Consider the following 7,753-nt stretch of genomic DNA (forward strand, 5'->3'; position numbering starts at 1 on the left):
TTTGTCTGTCTTATATAGTTTTTGTTGTGCTGTTTCCACAGTTCCATCAACTTGGTTTTTAATTTTTATGAGACTTGATTTTATGCTTAGAAATCTTTGAAATTCCAAACCCGCTAATTATATTCTATTTGAGAAAAAACTTAGATAGAGGCTTTTGTTAGGAGAGAATTTCGCGCGATGTACTCACCAGCCCCGCCCTCTCTCTCTCTCTCTCTCTCATCTTTGAGTGCATTTTGTATAAATAATGCTGTGTACTCTCGGGCGTCTGATGGTTTGCTTTGAAAAGTTAAGGTAGTTGCAGTATCACGGTCCTCTGCAACAAAGTGTTTGCAAAGTGGCTTATCCCCACGAAAAGTGGTAAGTGCAATAACTCCCACAAAACTCCTTCATTTGGTACTCTGTTGCAGAGGGCCGTGATACTGCTGCTACTTCAACTTTTCAAAGCAAACCATCGGACATTCTTACTCCAGTTACGACTTGAAAGGTTTGCTGCAGTGTGACGTACGCGAATATATCATGTGGTGTGCATGTGCTACGATGTCCTTTGGCAAAAAACAGAAAAAAAACAGGGGTGGGGATGGAGGGACTCAGCCCCCAGTGACTTTCCACCCACGTCGTAAGGCAATGCAACCGTTCGGACGTCATCACTTACGCCAGTGAAAGAACCTGTTACCTCTTGGGTAAGCCACGTACTTCCAGGCATTTCAGTGTTTCATTGTGTAGCTTGGGAGATCATCTTAGGAAAACAGTGTTGAATCATTGTTCGCTTTAGTTTGCTGTATCATGAGTTATAAGATATCTTCAACAAGTAATGATAACAGCGTGGAACTGAATTCAAGTTGAGCGACTTTCCTGTTTTTTGTGCGTGCGTCATCGCGGCCATCTGGAATTGCTGCGGGTACCGAAATACCCCGCACTCTGGACCGGGCCTGCTCTTGTGCACGTAGTCGGCAGGCTGCCGGCAGCATAAAAGGGCTCGACTTGGACCAAGGATCAGCAGTATCAACCCGACATCCATAGTAGGAAGAAGGAAATCTCTAATCGACTCATACTTCGAGACGTTTTTTATTCTGAAAGAAAGGAAAGCTTTGAAGTGAAGATTCTTCGTTTGAATGCCATCTGAGAAATAGAATCTATGCTCTCGGTGCCCTTTGGATTTATAGGAAGGTAAGAATTGGCTTTGGCTCGCAAACTATAATTGTATTATGCTTCAGGCATTCAGAGTTTGAAGGTCAGTTTGACTCTTCTTTTCTCAGTTATACTTTTTTATGTCATGGCTAACAATTCTTTTAATGGTCACGTTATTTGCCTTTATTTTTATTTTGATATTTTCGTTTTCTTGTATAGAAATGATTATCAGTCATTTGGAATTGTTGTAAATTTCCTTTACGTAAGATATTACCCTAAGTAGATTTGTATAACCTTTTCAGATTGAACGTTAACACAGTGATCGCAAGAGGAAGTAGACTTGCTAATTGCGGCAACAAACTCGAACTTGCTGTTCTTACCCTTCAGCGAAGAGTAATTTAAGGTGAGTTTCCCATGTTATGGGACGCCACTTCCTATATACCGTTGTGGCCTTCACTCTTTTCCTCATCTGGAATACTGGATTTGTTCAGTTTTTGCAGGCTTGAATTTATGCGAATTTTGTCTTCTTTCAGGATACATACCCATTCGCCTCAAGGACATTGTGATTTTCTCAACGGACTACCGAATCAATTCCCCGCTTTCATTTCCTTAATTGTTTAGAAGACACTAACCAGATCGTCGAGATGGTGTACGAATGTGGATACAGCAGCACCGCAGTCTCTTGCGAAGTTGATCCTCAGACGAGGTTGGTTGCAATTATTTTAATCATGTTTTTAATGGCCAAATAACTTAAATTTACATATCGAAGTATCTTTGTCTCTCAGATTATTGCTGGTATTGAAAATAAAAAGGATTTTGAGAATCAGCCGCCCCACTGTAACACATCTCTTGTTTTCTGTAACAGGAAGTCAGCCTTCAAGACCCTGGACATGGAGACCTACGGCGTGGGAGGTGAGGCCTCCACCGGTGCCAAACCCAAGAAGATAAAAGGCAGCAACAGCAATGAACAAGATGCCTGGGGACCCATTTTCAAGAATAAGGAACACTTCGTCAACATGCACATCTGTTAAACCGTTCCACCGACGAGGGAGTGAGAGACTCGGAGACGCTGAGTCTCTCGGGGTTCGACCCTCAAGAGCCCTCGTGGATGGGGTCTGTCTCGAATCCCAACGTGACTCGGCCGTCTCCTTTCCTTTCCTTCTTTGTTCTCTCGTTTGAAATTCTGACTTGGGTTCCCTTTGTCCGTACTCTAAGTTGTGAACTTTGACTTTCCTGACCTGCCATCCAGAGAGAGAAGCCATGAACGTGTACCTGATTCATCCATTAATTTTTCTCTCTGATTTCATCTCGCTCATCGTCATTTCATCAAGAGTGACTTTGGATTCCACTTAATTTGCATTGAATACTTGGCGTGTTCACATCAACACCGTTGCATGTATTTATTGCCATTGGACTATCTCATCTCGGTCATTATTCTTCTATAAACTGTATCAGACTGATAGTGTTACAAATTTTTTTGTTACCACGTCTTCACTATATTAGTGGAGACAACAACACAGTGAATAATAGTAGCTCATCATAATACAATATATCAACAATATATGCTTTTTTGTATTTACTATTTTTTATTCACCTAAATAACATGAGACAAAAATGAAAAATGCTAACTTGGAGTTTTCTCTTGTGGTTTGGAAGAATCTTGTTTCGCTTCCAAATCTAATTAGGAATGATGCAAGCGTGTACTCTTGCAGATGCAACATGAGCGCGCCTACACACACACAATTACAAGCACACACACACACACACACACACATATATATATATATATATATATATATATATATATATATATATATATATATATATATATATATATATATTGTGTGTATGTATGTGTATGTACTGTATATTCATTTCCCTAATATGGGATACAGCCTAATATGGGATGCAGAAAAAAAACAACACAATGGTCGCTGCTACTTTCTTGTCGGTGAATTATGATTGATCTCATTGTGTAGAAAACTTCCACGGTTGCTACACTGAAGACTCAGATACACTGAAGACTCATGCACCTCATTCCTGAACGTACCAAGGCACGCACTTGTCATGCTTCCTGAACATTAGCACACTTCCTATCCAGTACCTCCTTTCCTCTACTTCGTCTGTTCAACAGTTTCAAGTTTCTCCTCTCCTGATCTGTCCTGAAATTTTTTTTATTTAAACTTATTCAAAAGCCTCTCATCTTCCATTCTTTCCACTTGACCAGAACATTTCAAAACACTATTTATCTATCTGTTCACATAATTTTTTTTTTTTTACTTTTTCCTACATATCTAAATTTCTCACTTTATATTCTTCCTAGTCCACTTATACTATAAAAACAGTTCATCCCAATTGTTCATCCCAACAGTTTCAGACTTTTTCTTTCTTTTATGTTCATCACCCATGCTTCACTTTTGTGAAAGAGAGGTAGCTGAATAGTACCGGCATACAATCCAGCCTTTGCTTCCATGGACTCTTCCAAATCTCTATCCAGTCTTTTGCTTACACTCTGCTAGTTATCTTTTGTCTCATATTCTGTGACTTACCTCGTCTTCCATACTACCGTCATCCACAATCACTTTCATTCTTCCTCTGTCCACTTTAGCATTTATTGCCCCATCTTCCTGGTTTCCATTTACCCTCAGCATTACTCTTGCTCACGTTTACTCTCAACATTCTTCTCTTGCAAACTTCCCAGGCTTTCTGAAGTTACTGCATCGTCTGAAAAATCAACAGTTCCACACTACCTACATCTGCAGTTGTATCTTTGAATTCTAGTACCACTCCATAAAGAAAGATATTGAATAGCCATGGAGACAACAAGACTTTACCTCAGATGTACTTTTAAAGCTAAGCAGTCACTCTCCCACATACATGTTCTAACATGTTTGGCTTCTACCATAAAAAATTAATCACTCTCAGCTGCTTATCTCCGACACCATATATCCTTAACACCCATCACCTGGCCTCTTACTCGTTAGTATCATAAGCTTATTCTAGTTCCATTTATACAACATACTTTACTTCCAAGGTTGTCACAGTTTTATCATAAAAAAACACGTGGTCCACACAACTTTTTCTCTTCTAAACCCGTAAGTACTTTATCAATTCTTCGGTCAACAGTCATACTTTACCAGTTAGGGTACTATCATACACCTTATCTGGTATACTAAGTAATGTTATGCTCTTGTAGTTCTCATAGACACCTCTATTACCTTTGTTACAATGGAACAATTATTGCTTAAACCCATTCCTCCTGGAACCTTTCCCTCATCTAGGCTTGATTACAAACCCTGGTCAGCCACGGTTTGTCACTTACAGTCCAGTTAACTCTTGGCTTTTCATTCTTCAGCTTCTTAATTGCCGCCCTGTAAGTCCTCAACTGTCACTTCAACAGATATTCTCAAGCCTACTTTACCCCTTCCACTCTTTCACTATTGACTTCTGCCTTTCTTCTATCTTCCACAGTCAGTATATCTTCAAAATACTCACTCCACTGACCTAGGACTGCATTCACTTCAGATAGCATTTCTCAGTTTGTGGTATTGTGAGATCCATTTGGTCACTAAGCTTTCTCATTGCTTCTACTTCCCAGCAGAATAACATTCTCCACAAAGTTCTTGCTCACTTCCATTCCCTTTTTTTTTGTATCTTTTCATCTTTTTTTTTTCTCCCCCCTTTGCTACTTGACCACCTTATCCATCCTCCCATATACCAGCCCTTGATTTGCTTTCTTTCCAGGGAATTGCGTCTCAAATAATCTCTTTTTCTCCCCCAATAAATTTTTTTCTTTGTTCTACCACTTGCTATATTTAGTCCCCTGTTCTTACCTTACTATTCCATAACCACTCCCCCTGTCCTGCCTTCATATCTTTAACCGTAGCTCACAATTCATCCATTTTATTCTTAAAAGCTCCTCTTTTCCATATTATCATACCTCTTTGTTTTAATTGTATTTACAGCTGCATTTTCACCTCTTTGTCTCCAGCTTAAGCCTGGGATGTGGGCTACCAAAAAGAGGGAATGATCCAAAGGACGAATAGTAGGTTTGAGCCAAAAGTAAACTGCTTCAGGAGCAAGTTGCAGTTGTACTTATAACCTTTCAGTAGATTAGACTATTTTTAGTTCTCATAATGAATTATCTCTAAATATTCTTAACCTTATTAATACAAAAGGTTTATTTCTTTTTCTTCACCTCACTCACTTTTCATTCAGGTACCACACAATCACTTTTTGTCCCTATTGTTTTTATACACATTGTCCTTTCACCTTTGTTTCACTGAGTGATGAAACATCCAGCTTTTTCTTCTTAAACGACTCAGCTTCTCATCTGCATTAATCCCCCAAATATTTTTCTCATCAGCATCACATCCCCATATATTGAAAACTCCTTTATTTAGTATTTCATTCTTTCTCTGCATTTTGCAAAATTAATACAGTGTAGGGGTAGGCAAACCCCATTGCCCCTAGCTACTTGATGACACACCATTCACAGCAGTGAGAATGTTGTTATTTCCTTTTCCTGGAATCGCACCGTACCGAGTCACTTATTGCCACTGGCCTCAGGAGAAGGGGCTCATAGGCCAATTATGAGTCACGTCCTCCCATCAAAGAACCCCCAGTCCTTCGTAAGGTGACCGTCTACCTTGGGGTACTTTATTTCTGTTCCTAATTTCTGTACCCTGAAAAAAAGTTACCTTAGTTTAACCAGACCACTGAGCTGATTAACAGCTCTCCTAGGGCTGGCCCGAAGGATTAGACTTATTTTACGTGGCTAAGAACCAATTGGTTACCTAACAACGGGACCTACAGCTTATTGTGGAATCCGAACCACATTAGCGAGAAATGAATTTCTATCACCAGAAATAAATTCCTCTTTTTCTTCATTGCCCAGCCGGAGACTCGAACTCGGGCCTAGCAGAGTGCTAGCCGAGAACTCTGCCAACTTGTCCAACGAGGAACTTTCCGTCTCATGGTTCTTGATCCACTGCTGATGAACTTTATATATATATATATATATATATATATATATATATATATATATATATATATATATATATATATATATATACATATATATATGTATATATATGTACATACATATATATATTATATATGTGTGTGTTTTCATCAGCAGTAGATCAAGAACCATTAATAAAATTAATGATCCATTAATAAAAAGGCTAACTTCAAGTTCAGAATGAATTCAAGTATTTATCTACATACACATGAGCGGATGCGCTCGAGCACGCACACACACATACTGTATATATGTACATATATGTATATATATATGTGTGTGTGCGTGCATGTGTGTGTATTTATATAATATATTTTTATTTATTATTGAGTGTGTGTGTGCGTGCTCGAGCGCATTCTGCTCATGTATAAGTAGATAAATACTTGAATTCATTCTGAACATGAAGTTAGATTTTTTATTAATGGATCATTAATTAATTTTACCGAAACTGTCCATTTTTCCATTTTAATACTTCGCTCTCAGGAAAGCACTTGATAGAAAGTAAGAAATAGATACCAAATTTATACATGCACGTTAAAAAGACTTAGTATTGGTATTCATTTTCGGTTTATATTTTGTTTCTCTAAAAAATGTTTATTACTTTTTTCTCCAGACGACAGTTTTTTAGATTCTGACTCGTAGAAACCATCCGCATGATTAATGTCATGCTGTAGGACCTCGTCTTTAACCTAAAATGCTGTGACGGGAGTTCGAAATTCGGAAGATTGAATGAATGAGTGAATGAAAGCGGTCTAGGACTTATTGTTCAGCAAGAAATTTTGTTCTTAGTATCTGTCGTTGAGTGACAATTTTTCTTAAAATCTTTTAAAATCAGTGGCTTCCCCTATCTCACTTCCTGGAAGGCCGTTGTTTGATGTGATTTGATTGGTAATGATGCTGCTTCTGTTGCTCGCTTCGTACAGAATATGAAATGGTGCATAATGTCCTTTTCTAGGAAGATTCACTGACCAAGTTCCGGTATCCATTACTGGTTATTGTTTTTTTGTTCTGACGAATATCTGGTTCTTGACTCATCGGCCCTTGTCGTCAGCGAAACAGAGACGTTCGTGTAAGCTGCCTCGCCAGAACTGCAATTTCACAACTCTGACCTTGGAGTTAAAGCTCTCTCTCTGCCTTTGATAGATGTGTTTGATACCCACGATAAATTACTCTTGTGGACAGAGAATACTTCTTACTGGACGTTTGTGTACGGTACACAGCAGTAGGGATAAAAAATGTTGGCTTCAAAAGTGAAACTGCACCTTGATGTTCATTTAACTGAAGGACAATAGACATTTTTACGTAAATGTTAGAAAAATTCAGGGAGATCAGCAGGAGTGTTACCTGACTAAGAATGCAGTGACAGTTTTCACAAGGACATCTTTCCTTGTTTCCCGTCACGTGGAAATGTTGATTAATACCTTAGAGAACTCGGCTGTGATGTACCCTACTAAAAATGCCCCTCAGACATTCGTTCTCATTCGTGTATTCGGGTACTAATATACTTTTTTTTTTAATTATTGTGAATAATCAAAGTTTTTATCTTAGGGCGACGAGGATGCAAACTAAATCTACAGACTGGACGTAAAGAAAGGAAAGGAT

General features: G+C 38.6%; 1 long non-coding RNA gene across 1 annotated transcript; it reads left to right on the plus strand.

The window, feature by feature from the left end:
* The first annotated feature begins 267 nt into the window (after positions 1–267).
* LOC136850194 (uncharacterized) lies at positions 268–2,703 on the plus strand. The gene is made up of 4 exons (XR_010856579.1): positions 268–1,167; positions 1,431–1,531; positions 1,662–1,834; positions 1,994–2,703. It is a non-coding gene; the product is annotated as an uncharacterized lncRNA (long non-coding RNA).
* The last annotated feature ends 5,050 nt before the right edge of the window (positions 2,704–7,753 follow it).

Source organism: Macrobrachium rosenbergii, chromosome 21 (genome assembly GCF_040412425.1).
Source record: "Macrobrachium rosenbergii isolate ZJJX-2024 chromosome 21, ASM4041242v1, whole genome shotgun sequence".
In the NCBI taxonomy this organism is placed as follows: domain Eukaryota; kingdom Metazoa; phylum Arthropoda; class Malacostraca; order Decapoda; family Palaemonidae; genus Macrobrachium; species Macrobrachium rosenbergii.